This window comes from Lepisosteus platostomus, chromosome 12, assembly GCF_059453375.1.
Source record: "Lepisosteus platostomus isolate fLepPlt1 chromosome 12, fLepPlt1.hap1, whole genome shotgun sequence".
Classification (NCBI taxonomy): domain Eukaryota; kingdom Metazoa; phylum Chordata; class Actinopteri; order Semionotiformes; family Lepisosteidae; genus Lepisosteus; species Lepisosteus platostomus.
In genome coordinates this window covers 31,865,126-31,880,711 of record NC_142622.1, presented here as the reverse complement: position 1 = coordinate 31,880,711, position 15,586 = coordinate 31,865,126, and the positions used below count along the sequence as shown (strand labels likewise).

Below are 15,586 nucleotides of genomic sequence, written 5' to 3'. Positions count from 1 at the left end.
AGTCCTATGAGTACGACACACTTTCATGGTAGTTAGTTTGAAGTTATAATAAGTTGTACAAGTTATTTTGATAAGTCTGATGATATAATTGTTTGTTTTTTTTTGCTAAAATGTGTTATTCAATGTGTGTGGCACTCCAAGTTAAACGTTAACCCAAGTTGGGGTGGGTTAATAATTACTCAAACTTCCCCATATGTAAGACCGCCCATAAGTAGGACTTGGAGTACATTTTTTATAAATAAACTGATTACATTTCTAATATCTAGATATGTTAAAGTATACCACTGTCCTGTTATAGTGAACTTTTTTTCTCTTAACACATCTCAGGCTTCACTGCAGAGCTGCTACTGCTGAGTGGAAATGATAATATAGCCACAGGCAGACAGACAAGCTCACACCACCACCAATGATCTCTATTAGTAGCAAGCTGTCAGGTTGTCATACTAAGACTGACTAGAATACCACAGTCTTCTAAGCATTGGAACATCTGTTTTATGTTTCTCAGAAAAGCACACTTAATTATACTGTCATTCAAGATTCATCAGCAAATACACTGTTTTTGTTATTAAATGTAATAGAGGTGGGGCTTTTCTTGTTTAAACCCAGCATCAGAACATTTCATGTTCATTTTAAAATTCCGTTCATGTTAATCATTTCATCTAATTTGTTTTTACTATTTTGAATTTCATTTTAATACTGATTTCATTATTGATTACAAATATTGTGCTTTCTGTCATGAGTATCAAATGTATTTGTTGAAAAACAAATACATAATGAACAAAACCAACAAATACATTAGTGTTGCTTTGAAGAAAAGTATTTAAAACCAAAGCAATGCATTTATTGGACTACACTCGTATTTAAGAGAGAAAACTTTTATCTTAGATTTGACTGGATTGCACATTTCCAACACTCTCAAATTACTAAGAGTCATGCATGAAGACAATACTATTATTATTATTATTATTATTATATAATAATTAATAATAATAATAGTAATAAAATTCCTTACACTTATACAACACTTTTCTGGATATTCCTCTCAAAGCTCTTTACGGGTATGGGGACTCCCCTCCACCACCACCAATGTGCAGCATCCACCTGGATGATGAGATGGCAGCCATCAGCTATCAGTGGGGAGGAGAACAGAGTGATGAAGCCAGTTCATACATAATGATTATTAGGATGCCTGGTAAAGGCCAATGTACAATTTCTCCAGGATGCCAATTTAACACCCCTACTCTTTTCGAGAAACACCCTGAGATATGTAATGACCACAGAGACTCAGGATCTTGGTTTTCGTCTGGGGCATTAGGACCCACATAGACCACAGGGTGAGTGCCCCCTGCTGGCCACTCTAACACCTCTTCCAGTAGCACTTAAGGTTTTCCCAGGAGGTCGCCCATCCAGGTACTGACCAGGCTCACAGCTGCTTAGGTTCAGCGGATTTCTGGTTCTGAGCTGCAGGGTGATTTGACTTGCTGGCGTGCCTTAGTCACGTGTATCAATGGAACATACTGTACACTTACTCCTCTCTAACAACACAGCCCAGTGTAAATATTAATTTATGTTTTACCTGGCTACCATATGTCCCATGTACTATTAGCAAAATCCTTAAAGCAGAATTTATAAACTGCTTCAGGAAGAAAAATTAAAGATCCACTGCTTCATAATGCTGCTTGATGTTTCTTGCAGCTGACTTTTTAAATGTGTAGAGCAAAAAGAAAATAATCTTCTCTACCAAAAGATAGCACAATTTGAATTTAATTGACACTAATGGCATCATAACCGCTACTGTGTTGCTCAGACTGCTGAACCATACACAGCAGATGTCAGACAGTACATAATTAATTATGAACTGTTCCCTGCTGCATGATTACTATTTAATTTAGTTTTTATGCTGAGATCATGAATAAGGTTTAAATATTGCCTAGGACCTGTTGGTCTCAACAGTTTCTGTTGTAAACAGATATGTGTGAAAGGTTAGTTGCCACTCCCCATCCATTCTGTTGTATCTCTGTTTAAACTGTCATTACTATTTATTTATTCATGTGTAGTTATTTATATGTGCTTATTTTCATGATTAATTTTTTGTTGTTTCTCACGGGCTTCTTATGTTGTTGTGGCCTGATCTAATGTGTAGTGAATTAGGTGTAATTTATATTTTCTTGGGTTCAGCCAATTAGATAAAAAATGTAAATACATGATTAGATACATGCACCTCGACTAGTTGGCCGGTAGCCAGAGGACGCCGGGACCATGCCCATTGGACAACCGCTGGAACAGAGGCTGCAACAGAGCCTGTCAGCTGGTTTGGCGTTCGTGCCGGGAAATTCCGAATCCATACACAGTGGATAAGTAAACCCCATGTTCTACATTGTGTCTCGAGAATTCAATTGTACCTCAACACAAGTTGTTATCAATTTAATTCATGAGTAATGTATTTACTTCCGAGTTTAGAGTAACAGTGGGTAATAACACTGATTAGCGATTTGGTAACCGAACGATATATATTGACATATATTCTCTGTTGTGTAGCTATTTGTGTTTGCATCTTTCGAGATTATATACCTTGTATATTGATAACCCTCACAGTAAGGTCTGCCGCTCGTATCCAGGCAGACTAGTATATGTTTGGTGCACAATTTATATTAATAAATGTATCTCGTGTATTGAACCCGTGTGTTGTTAGTTGTTCTGACGATTGATTTTCTAAAAGCCCCAACGAACAACCTCGTGATTACTGCTACAATTAATAATTGTCTCAGTAAACCCATCAAACCACTACACCTCTCACAGTCCGCCTAACTTTCAGATGTAGGAGTAGCCCAAAAAATGTCGATACCTTAGCTGAAGTTCTCTGCTGGATCCTCTTGAATAACTAAAAGCTTCCTTTTCTTGTCCACCTTCTTGACGATTTCCTTACCATAGATTTTCCTCATGCCCCACCTGAAAGAGCCTCCTCCAAACTCATTTCCGTTTTTAGGAAACTAGGGGTACCTTTCGCCATGGACAAAACAACCGGCCCCTCTAATACAGTCCAATTGACCCTCAATTCGATCAATTTCTCCGCCTCCCTGCCTCGCGACAAGATTGACAGGATCCAGATGTAATATCTCTACCTATTGTTCCGCCAAAATTTGCACAAAGAGAGAACTTCTTGCTCTGCTTGGCCACCTCAATCATGCCATGCATATCATTCCCCAAGGACGGTCATTCATCTCCTACCATCTCGACCTCGCCTCTTCCGTGTCCTCTCTTTACCACCACATAAGCCTCTCAGCCAACTGCAAATCCGAGCGCAGGCTTTGGCAGCTATTCTTGGCCAACTGGAATGGCATATCTCTCTTCTACGACGACCTCCTCTGTGATCCTGAGGATATCCAGCTTTTCACAGATGCAGCCCCCTCAGTTGGTTTCGGAGGCTATTACCAAGGCTAATGGTTTGCGGCCCCTTGGCCTCCCAAATTCTCTTCCATCCCTCTTGCCGACCAGTCATCAGCCTTATGCGAAATAATTCCAATTGTCGTTGCCGCTTTTCTTTGGGGCCACAATTGGAAACAAAAATCCATCCTCATTCATTTGGACAACTCCACAGTAGTTCACATAATCAACAATGGAAGGTCTTCATGCCAATCTATCATGAAATTTCTCCTCCTCCTTAAATGGATTTTTCTCACACACCAATTCATCCTCGTAGCAGCTCATATTCCAGGCTGCCTTAATGAGATAGCTGACTCTCTCTCTCGCTTTCAATTAAAAAAATTCAGGAACTTGTCGCCAGATGCAAGACCAAATCTGTGCACAGCACCTCCTTATTCGGAACTCAAGTTCCTCTGAATCATCCCTTCCATCACTATCTCCAGCTGGTCCAGCAAACTATCCTCTCAGGGATTGCCCCTCGAACTTTCAGTTCTTCGACTGATCTTACCTATCGATCCTCTGTTCATAAACGAGAAGGGCCTTGTCGTGACCCACGACTGGTTTCTCTCTCACCTCCACGACATCCTTCTAACCGCCAGATACCCTCCTGAACGATTCTCTGGTCATTCCTTTAGATCAGGGTCCGCTTCCTCTGCCGCTCGCAAGGCATACCTGAGTATCTCAGCAAACAACTCGGCCGTTGGTCCTCCGAGGCCTATCATGCATACATTAAAACTAACCCTGGTATCCTCAAGCAGGCACTTTCTCTCCTTGGCTGAATTGGTTCAATAATCATTGTTTTTATGTACTGGTGACTGGGGGTCCTGCTTGGTTCTTTTGGGGGTCCAGTCAAGTCTTCACATCCCAATAAATGATTCTAATTTCTCCCAACCTTTCGGCTGCTGTCATTCCTCGTGAAGATAGTTAAGGTACCTGTTTCTTTAATTCGTTTACTAATCGATTATGCTATGAAGAATGAAGGTTTAGTACATTAAAGAGATTTATAAATGTTAAAGTTTGGATTAGTAAATTAATTAAATTACAGATAATAAAGCAACCTGGCTTTATTCAAATATTATTTCTTCCAATTTATAGGTTTGTTATTTTTCTGTGCACTATACAAATAACTGTAGGTAAAAGATTATGGTAAATGAAACTTCAATGAAAATGAATACTACCATGTGTATTTTCTGCCTTTTTAATATATTTGTTTTTTTATATATTAAAATTTATTTGGATAAACTCTGAAAGAACAGCAGCCTCCCCATGAGAGCATTGAATAAGCCAGGGAAATGCTGCAAGGGTGAAAAGTTTAGGGGTGTGAGAAGAAGTATTTGAAAGTGGTATTTGGAAGGTGTTCTACTGATGCATAGGAATGAGGAAGTGGTAGAGATTAGAATATTATTCAAACATTTAATTTAAAACATTTCAACAGTTTGACCAGATAACTGTCAGGGAGCCAATAGGTAGAATAGGAGGATTCTTATATGTAACCATGAATCCTGCAGAATGTGAAGTAGCACAGCGATAATCCAAAACACGTAATCCAGGGGCTTGGTTGATTGGAGAAGTAATGAGGCTGGTAACCAGACGAACCCGAGAAAGATGATCCGAAAAACGAAATCCAAAGAGCGTGGTCAAAAAGGCAGAAGTTAAGATTAGGAACCGGGAGATCAGTCAAAAAGGACGCCCACGCCCATGCCCACGCCCACGCCCGAGAGAATACTTTGGGAGGTTTCTCAATAGTGAGCATGGATTGGTGTGTGAGGGAACTTTAAATACTGAAGGAAAAGGGATGTGGTTGGATAGCAGCCATATCACCCTGCACTGGCAGGGTGGCAACTGACAACCCACTGAAGCTAAGCAGGTGTGAGTCTGGTCAGTACCTGGATGGGAGAACTCCTGGGAAAAACTAAGGTTGCTGCTGGAAGAGGTGCTAGTGGGGCCAGCAGGGGGCGCTTACCCTGCGGTCCATGTGGGTCCTAATGCCCCAGTATAGTGACAGGAACACTATACTGTAAACAGGCGCCATCCTTCGGATGAGACGTAAAACCGAGGTCCTGACTCTCTGTGGTCATTAAAAATCCCAGGGCGTTTCTCGAAAAGAGTAGGGGTGGAATCCCCGGTGTCCTGGCCAAATTTCCCATTGGCCCTTACCAATCATGGCCTCCTAATAATCCCCCTCTATGAATTGGCTACATTACTCTGCTCTCCTCCCCGCTGATAGCTGATGTGTGGTGAGCATTCTGGTGCACTATGGCTGCCGTTGCATCATCCAGGTGGATGCTGCACATTGGTGGTGGTGGAGGGGAGTCCCCATTACCCGTGGAGTGTCCAGAAAAAGCGCTATATAAGTGTAAGCAATTATTATTATTATTATAATTGGTTTGGGAGTGAGAATTTGTGGAATCTGGTGCATGTGGGAATGTCATGGGTTCAATTAGGAATGAGATTGTGAAACAGTGGGTTTGAGAATGTAACGGCATTTGCGAGGGAGAGTGTGGGGCATGACAATAACAATGAAATAAAGAGGAGAAAAAATGTATTAATAAAAAAAACTAATAAAATACCAGATGTTTTGATTAGGTATAGCGAGACAGATTATTTTATTGTACAGAAGATAGATGGACCTAGAGAGTAATCTTGTTTATGTCAATATCTTATTACAATCCCACACTTGTGATGTTCCTGGGTCAGAGATGGCCTCCTGTATCTTTGAGGATTCTTAGAGTCAGCTTCCTGGTCTCCCTGGAGTAGTCTGCTGATTGTAGAAGAAAAGCATTTCATTCTCCATGTGCCATGCCTGCTCTAGCTGAATTATCACAAACTGAATTAGAATTATCAGAGCAACCACCACACCAGTAAATCAGACCAGTGTTGTGACAACCAGATCAGATGAAAGATCTGTTCTATCTGTTCAGATTAGTGTTCTTTTAGTCAACAACAATTATGATGAAAACATTTGTTCATTTTAGTTAACAAAGACAAAATGCTAACGAAAATAATATACAATGACGATGACAAAGACCCCATTGCTTTGCATTTTTGTTTGAGTGAAGTAAGATGAGACAAAATGATATGTCTGACTAAAACTCATACTGAAATAAATTTTGTCACATGAAGTTCACCTATTGTGCATTTACTTTATGTCTGACAAATAGCAGGTTGGTTGTAGTACTATTACTAATAGTATAATCCCAGGGCAGGGCTACAGCTGTAGGTGGTCGGCACAGTGTCTTGGGGTGCGCTGGGAGAGGGGAGGAGGCAGGAGGGGCAGAGAGGCCACTCAGGAAGTGCAAAGTGGAGAGGGGTGAAGAAAGATGTGAAATCAAACCTGCACGAGAATAGAAAAGATTATACAAAAATAAATCGGTCATTAAAAGAAGGGGGATGGTGTGAACCTATTTTCAGGATGAGTTTAGTTTATGTTGGTTTTCTGCTATGGGAGTTGAGAAACCCTTATTTGAGAACAGAGACAGAGAAATCAGTGTGATCATGGCCATCTGAGGTGAAATGAGAAACTATGGGCTTGGAGAAATCTTTAATCTTCACAGCCCTTACATGTTCTCTGAAGCGGTCTCCTAGTCTCCTTCCAGTTTCCCCAATGTAGAAAGTGGCATTTTTTGCAGGAGATACAGTAAACGAGGTTGCTGGGATACAGGATGTTGGCTGGGTGATCCGGAATTGACCTGAGGAGCCCTGAATGAGCGTGTTGTTAGATATGTACTTGCAGGTGATGCAGTGAGTTCTGTTGCAGGGGAAGGTGCCTGGTGGGGACAATTGCTGAGTGTGGTCAAGGAAGTTGTGAACTAGAAGTTTATGTAGATTGGGTGGTCATCGGTATGAGATGATTGGGCGGTTAGAAAGAAGGGTACTGATGGAGGAATCGCCGTGTTAGTAGTGGAGTAGTTGTTAATAATGGTCCTGGGGATAGAAAGTGTGTTAGAGTGGTAGGGAAGCACCAAAGAAATGTAATTGTGAGGCCGGGAGTTCCTGATCGAGTTGATGATCCGAGGGCTGTTTTTGGCCTGGGAGAGGGCCCTATCAATAACATGGGTGGGGTATCCTCTGTTGATGAAAAAAGAATACATTTTGATTGATTGGTTCTGGAAATCCATGTCGTCACTGTAGAGTCGAAGTAGCCCAAGGAACTGTGAAAAAGGGAGAGAGCTTTTGGTGTGATTGGGATGAAAAGAGCTTTACAGGAGATAGCTGTGTGAATCTGTGGGTTTGTAATAGAGGATGAGAGTGGTGGATGGTTAATAGATACATTTATGTCTAGAAACAGAAGAGAGGTGGAAGATATGACACAGAGCTTTTGGGGTCGAGCGGTGGACCTGTGGCTAAGGATCTGCGCCTGTGACTGGAAGGTTGCCGGTTCAAATCATGCAGCCGTCAGAGGAATCCTACTCTGTTAGGCCCCTGAGTAAGGCCCTTAACTCCAAGTGCTCCAGGGGTGCTGTACAATAGCTGACCCTGCACTCTGACCCCAGGCTTCTCTCCCTGTCCATGTGTCTCATGGAGAGCAAGCTGGGGTATGTGAAAAGATGAATTCCTGATGCAAGAAGTTGTATAGGGCTAATAAAGTGATGTTATGTTATTTTATGTTATGGTCATTAGAGAATGTAGCAGCACCGACATAGTCATCGATGTATCGCTTGAATAGGTCAGTGACAAAGCAAAGAAGCATTCTTCTACCCATCCGACAAAAATATTGGCATAGCTAGGTCCCATCCTGGTGCCCATGGCGACTCCACTAACCTGCTGATAAAAAAGGTTATTAAATGAGAATGCGTTGAGTGTGAGAATCAATTCCGCACGATGCACTAGAGTGTGGGGGGCGGATCAAGCACTGTGCATTTGTCTAGCATGTGCTTGAGGGCTGTAAGACTGTCATTGTGGGGAATGATGGTTTAGGGAGACGTGATACCCATGGTAAAAATGTAGCATTCTGGACCCTGAAATTGGAAATCATTGAAAAGTTGGAGGGCATGGTTAGTATCCTATTTCAACCAGATGTCTCATAAGGCTGTCGAGAAAAGCAGAGATGAGTGTGGTCGGACAATTGCATGGGGCATCCAGGGGTGTCGGGATTGTGGATTTTGGGAAGGAGATAAAATTGGGATACCCGGGGATGTTCGACGATGAGATGGTTCACCTCCTGGGGGAGCTCCTGGTTGCTAATAAGAAGAGAGATAGTGGATACCACTTCCTTCTTGTGGTCAGTTTCTGACATTGCTCTTAAATGGTTCCACTCTTACCGTACTGAATTGATTCGCTTTGTGTCTCCTGGGGTTTCAGTTCTGACGTTAGGTTCATTAAGTCTGGTGTTCTCCAGGGCTCGATACTAGTCTCCCTACTTTTCAACATTTACATGTTCCCACTTGGCCAGCTTTTAAGATCACATGGTCTATCATTTCTGTACTCAAACCCATGCCCATACTAAATCTGACACTAAATTGGTTGTCTCTGCACTAATTGTATCTATGACATACAAACCTGGATGACTCAAAATGTTCTTCATTTAAACTATGACAAGACTGAAGTCATGCTTCTCAGCACCTCCCATCAACTATATAAAAGCCAATGCACTATCCCCATCTGTGGATGTCACTGTACTTGAATTTAATTCCAAACTGAAGAACTTGGGGGTGATATTTGACTCAGGCTTGATGTTTGACCCACATGTGCAAAATATTATGAAAAACCACATAAGAAATATTGCCAGATGTTGTCCTATGTGTAACAAACAGTTCTTTCCGGACCCTATGCGGACGACACAATCCAGAATTGTGAGGAAACACTAGGAAAAAGATCATGCAGGAATACGGGGATGAAAACAGGGGGGTGTGTCCATGCAGTGCTCGTGATCCGGGGAGGTGTGGCTGAGGCAACCAAAGAATAAGTCTTGGGGGAAGGGAGAATCCAAAAAAACAAGCAAAAGTCCATAGAAGGGGAATCCATCCAAAACAAGGGATTAAAAACAGGTGCCGGGTCGGGACTTGGGGGGGGGAACAGGAACAGGAGCAGGAAGCTAAAAGCATAACGGAGCCAGGCGCAACCAGGTCCCAGGCTCGCACGATCTGGAAATCAGATGCAGACCCTCGATTGGCGACTGTGTCTGGCTTTTAAAGGGACAGGAAGGAGGCTGGAACAAGGGGCAGGTGCAGGGAATAAGACAGACAAGGAAGAGCCGGAGCGCCCTTAAGGAGGATGGACTACAATCGTGACACTATGCTGTCACTGACTATAGCTGAAAAGCTGGACAACACTCTTGTCTTCACTAGAATTAATTATTGTAATACCCTACTCACCAGAGTGTCTAAATCCAAATTGAACAATGTTCAACAGAATCCTGTCCATGTCACATGCACTTGTGTTCTATGAGGTTTTGTATTAACTTCAAAATCCACATGCTCACCTACAGTTATAAGGCTCTGCATGGCTTGGCACCTCAATACCTGTCTGACTTATTATCTTCCTACTCCCCACATCACAACCTTCATCCATCTAATTCAGCTTTCCTGTCTGTCCCCCAAGCCCGTCTACATTCTATGAGTGACAGGGTCTTTCCCTCTTCCCCTGCTATGCTCCAAAGCTCTGGAATTCTATTCCTCTGAATATCGGGGAGTCATCTTACCTGAGCTCTTTCAAATCGAGACTCAACATCTACTTCAGGAGGACTTTTATTTAATTGATTCTGTGTCTACTCCTTTACATTCCTACTGCTTTCCAAACCCTTGTTGTGTTTGTGTTAATTCTGCTGTCTCATCTCCTTGTGTGCTTTTTTTTACAGTATTAAAGGCATATATAAATATTTTATTATTATTTGTGAAAACTGTATTGTATATAAGTATTATAGTTAGGCAATATTAGCTAACACTTTAATGCAGGTTGGGGTGTCAAGCAGTGTTTTGAGGCAGGGTGAACTCATCTGATAGACTTACAGAAGCCTACCTGAATCTGTACTTTACTGAGATTTCTTCCTTCTGTAGGCACTGAACAAAAGATCTGCATTAATACTAATTGGCTTCTTCCTGAGAAAATTAGGATATGGAATTAATTGGCTGTATGGACAGCCTACGTAGTAGACTATCCATCTCCACAGGGGTACTAGCGCCTCAACATAAATTTAATTTATGTATATGAAGAAAATTGCTATTCCAATTAAAAATAATGTATGAACATAAATATGGTCATTACAGTAACCTCTCACTCTAGGTTAAAACTAATGCAAATACCTGGGATACTTTCATTAAGATCATTGACATTACTGAATTATTAATGCTGAACAATTCTCAGTGAATGAGCAAGCGCTACAGCTTTGAACATATTTTGGAATACCATCAATGACTATTTATATGATTAAAGTCTTACCATACAGCTTCAGATATGTTCTTATAATAACTTCTACTAAAAATAATTGACATATATAATAAACAACATATATCCATGCATTAGTCTAGACAAAAAAAACAATGGGATTTTGTTTTTCTCTGAAACATGCTTATCAAAGGAATAGCATGCTGTGATGGAGTGAACTGATTGCATTTTTATAAGTCAATGTGTAGTTAAGCTATGGGACATCATCCTTAAAATAATGTTACCCTTGATAGATTATTCCTACAAAAATAGCAGGAGAAAAAAATCTCAACATAAACAAGAATAAAGATGCAATCAAAATCACAGTTTTATGTTTGCTTTGTCCTTTGTGAATACCTCCTTTAAAGAACACCTGCTTAGAACACAAATTTCAGAAAAAGAAAAACACAATGACACACTTTAGTTATGACGCATATACAGTATATATATATGCATGTGGGGCAGAGTAAATTGGATATGTTTCCAATTCATTCAATATTTATTTGAATAGAAACATCAAAGGATAGTTTGCAGACCCTATGCAGCAATTGCCATATATTTATATGTTGAAATTAACAACTAGAATAAGTGATAATTAGGGCCCGTAAAACTACTAGAAGTTTCAAGGAGGTTTTTGAATGGAAATAATACCAATAAAGTTATTGAGGCCAAACAAAAAATAATTGGAACCAAACACAGACTTACAACTTAAGCTACGTGTACCATACAAATGGATGAAGCCATGAAACCATTGTCAGAATGAGTTCATAAATAGCTGGTCAATTTCATTTAATCATTTCATAAATGTTTTGGCAATAATATACATTTTCCACTTTCGAAAAAGAAAAATCTGTGGAAATAATGACAACTGGCAGAAACTACCATAAAATATAAAGGGAAAATAAACGATACCTTGGAAATTAAATCAAATAAAAATACTGCTGCATGTCAGAAGTTATTAAGGTGCTTACAGATGCAGCCATTCAAAGTGCGCGGTACAGACACCGCAGGTATGATGACACGCGATACCGCAGTGCGTGATTGGTTGACCGACAGGGGCACTCGTGGTCCGTTGGTCTGTCGTAGAAAGACTTACTGTAAACGTCTTTACTGTGCCCGTTGTAGATATTGAATTTTACCACTGAAGGGAAATCTTAGTAGCTGAGCATAAAAAGAATAGGAGCATACTGTAACGCGTGTGAAGGCCATAAACGATATTAATTTTGGAACGTAAACATACAGTATATGGCTGGTCTTGGTACTTTAAAGAAAAAAATACACACCAGTATTCAATTTCTCCCTAAACATTGTAAGCTTCGAAGTCTTTAACTAAGGTGATACCGGAGTCAACAAGCATACTTTTAGAATTTGATTAAAAGGGAATATAATATGGATTCGCGTATCTAAAGAATTTAATAACGGTATGATTATATCCGTGTACTGCGGCAGAGCTATGTAGGGCTGTTTCGCCTACCTGATCATGTGAGCTCTCTTGTAGCCTACTGGTCTAGGTGTGTGACTACCACTGGCAGGTTGTGTGTTCGAATCCAGCTGGTGCTGGACTTTTCATTTTTATTTATTTATTTTTTAATCGCATAACATAAACATATTACCGTATGCAAACTGTACTGTATACAGTATGTATATGTATATTTAATGTCTTAACTGTGCCCGTTTAATTGAATTAAAAAAAAATTATTTAACACGAACATTAAGCTGTTTACATCTTCCGCCTGAGAACAGTCACCCGTTGCTACCCAACGCAGAATGGTGATTGGCTGACACTATCTGACACCCCTCTGATTGGAGAAAAAAGATGTGCTGGTGTGCTATACACACTACCAGGAAGAGGATTTCTTTCTATTCAAAACGTGTATTTTAAAAGTTTAAAAAGTAAAAACCTTACAGCGTACACAGATTTCTAAACTGATCAGGATCGTTATCTTTGTCTTATGCATAATAATGTTCACCGCTCTGTCCAGCAAATTAATAATAAACTTTATTTTATATAGCGTTTTAAACGAATAAGTAATTAGATTGCTCATAAACCTAATCACTTGCTTTTTCTTTTTATTTAGGCTCAGATTTCAACTATAGATCGTATTATTAATAACCATAATAACAACCAACCAACAAAAACAACCATAAAACATAATGGTGGTGCTGGACCTTCCAGTTTTAGTTATTTATTTTTTAATCGTGTAACATAAACATATTACCGTATGCAAACTGTACTGTATACAATATGTATATGTATATTTAATGTCTTAACTGTGCCCGTTTAAGTATTGAATATTCATATCTAATTTTACCACTGAAGGGAAATCTTAACATAAACATACAGTATATGGCTGGTCTCGGTACTTTAAAGAAAAAAATACACACCGGTATTCCATTTATCCCTAAACATTGTAAGCTTCGAAGTCTTTAACTAACGTGATACCGGAGTCAACAAGCATACTTTTAGAATTTGATTAAAAGGGAATATAATATGGAATCGCGTATCTCAAGAAATTAATAACGATATAATTATATTCATGTTGCAAAAGAACTGCAACGGACATAAAAACTCCCTTGCATGGTTTCATTACGACCAGAATCGGTCTTGAGATATTTTTAACTTGATTTACAGTATTTGAGAGGTATGTCTTAACACCGATACTACAGTGCTTAAGTACTGCTTACGTATATGTTTCTAGGTTTATATTATGCATTTCATACGGTCAAATTACTTTTGAGCAATAAGAAGCGCGAAACGGTATGCGTTTTACTTTCGTTTTGTGCTGGGACCCGTGGATTGATTAGAGATATCAAGTACATACAAGTCATTTTTTAAATGTTGTAGTTCGTCTTGAAAAAATGTTACGAGTACATCATCTATCAACAATTACACAGGTTCTGTTTCCATATTGCGGATTTTGGTTACGTAATATTATTTTCTAGATTTCACGTTGTGAATATGATGGGATGTCTGATGGGATGTTTCTAAAAATCCATCCTCTGTAAAACGTCTTCTCTAGTTGTCCTGCATATGTATTCGCTAATGAAGCTGTGTGTTCTGAGCCTAGATCTCTACATTTCTGTATGAACCAGCTTAGAGGGCTAAAGACAGCTTGTGTTTAAATTGAGTGTAAGGCAATTTATGCTTCTAAAGTCATGGTCAGCATTTATCTTTGTACTGTGCTGTAAACTTGTTCTGTGCCAAGTCACATTATTTTATAGCGTTTTTAAAGCGTTATCAAATACGGTGTTACTGTAGTTTACTGAGTCCCATGTCACATGGTCTGTGATTGAAACCTGTAAAACCGGTTTAATTCGTCACAGCCAGCACTCTTCAGGTGTGAGGGTCTTCTGCTCAGAATGAAACGCTAAAATGTTTGTGTATATTCTAATGGTAGTGGGGGCGGGGTGTGTGGGAACAGGTTTGGTTGAAACATTTTCTCTGAAAGCATTTTCTTCGCAGTTTAACCAATCTTGTTACAGCATGTTACAGTTTACTATTATTAACCATATTAAATTTTAAGTGCTTAATGTAAAATCTTGTAAAAATATATTTTCATTGTTCAAATATACATTAAGTCTGACTATCATATAATAAGTTAAATACAAAACTAAAGAAAAAATAGGGTTAAATATAATTCAAAATATTTTGCTAACAATGTTAACTGTTTATGAATAATAAAATGTATTAACTAAGGAGTAGGATGGCACAGTTGTTAGTATGTTTTTTGTTTTTTTTTTAACCCAATCTCCGGGAAACCATTAGTACGATGGTGAATCGGAGATTCTCAACCCTTGCTGCGTACGACTGGAAAAGAATTCGTGATCGGATCAACGAAATGCTTCGTAGGAGGAGGCGGTCTTTTCCTCTTTTCTAACAGTCTGTCCACAAACAAAACATTCCTGTTAGACAAGAGGAATTGAAAAAAAAAACAATGTTGTCAATGAAAACCGGTGTGTGTGTCTCTCCCTGCTGGATGTCCCTCTCACAAACTGCTGAATGAATAAAATACTTTTATTGAAAACGAGTTTGCGATTGTCTGGTCTTTAAATTCTGGAGATACGCGATTCCATATTATATTCCCTTTTAATCAAATTCTAAAAGTATGCTTGTTGACTCCTGTATCGCGTTAGTTAAAGACTTCGATGCTTAAAATGTTTAGGGAGAAATGGAATACTGGTGTGTATGTTTTCTTTAAAGTACCGAGACCAGCCATATACTGTATGTTTAAGTTCCAAAATTAATATCGTTTATGGGCTTCACACGCGTTGCAGTATCCTCAGGCACTAAGTAAAAGGAGATGCTTCGTATTGCTTGACTAATTTTAAAAACTAAGTTATAAATATAAAAATTGCAGGCGCTGCTCTGGTGCGTCGGCTCCTACACAGTGCCTGTCTGCCGTAAGCGTTACAATATACATACAGTACCCAACACTGCTTGTACCCATCTGTCATGCAAATAAAACACCTTGAATTGAATTGAATTGAGGGGAGAAGGAGGGGATACTAAAGCCAATACTGGCTCAATGGGCTTTGACGTGCTAATGCGTTGGTTTAACGGTCCGGGTGTGGCAGGCTTCCAATGCCAACTCGACTCGATTAGAAGACAATGAACGTATTTTATCCCTAAATGAATTAATAGCAAACATGGTTTACATAAAATACATTTTTCCAAGAAAGTTTATAATAATACGATCTATAGTTGAAATCTGAGCCTACTTTAAAAATAAAGGAAAAGCATTTTCAGAGAGCAATCACGCTGTGTTTATGTAGAAAAAGTGATTAGGTTTATGAGCAATCT

At 39.5% G+C, this 15,586-nt stretch overlaps 1 pseudogene; it reads left to right on the top strand.

Annotated features, from left to right (window-relative positions):
* LOC148651406 (uncharacterized) overlaps nt 1-3,840 on the top strand; it is a 61,263-nt pseudogene extending 57,423 nt beyond the window's left edge.
* The last annotated feature ends 11,746 nt before the right edge of the window (nt 3,841-15,586 follow it).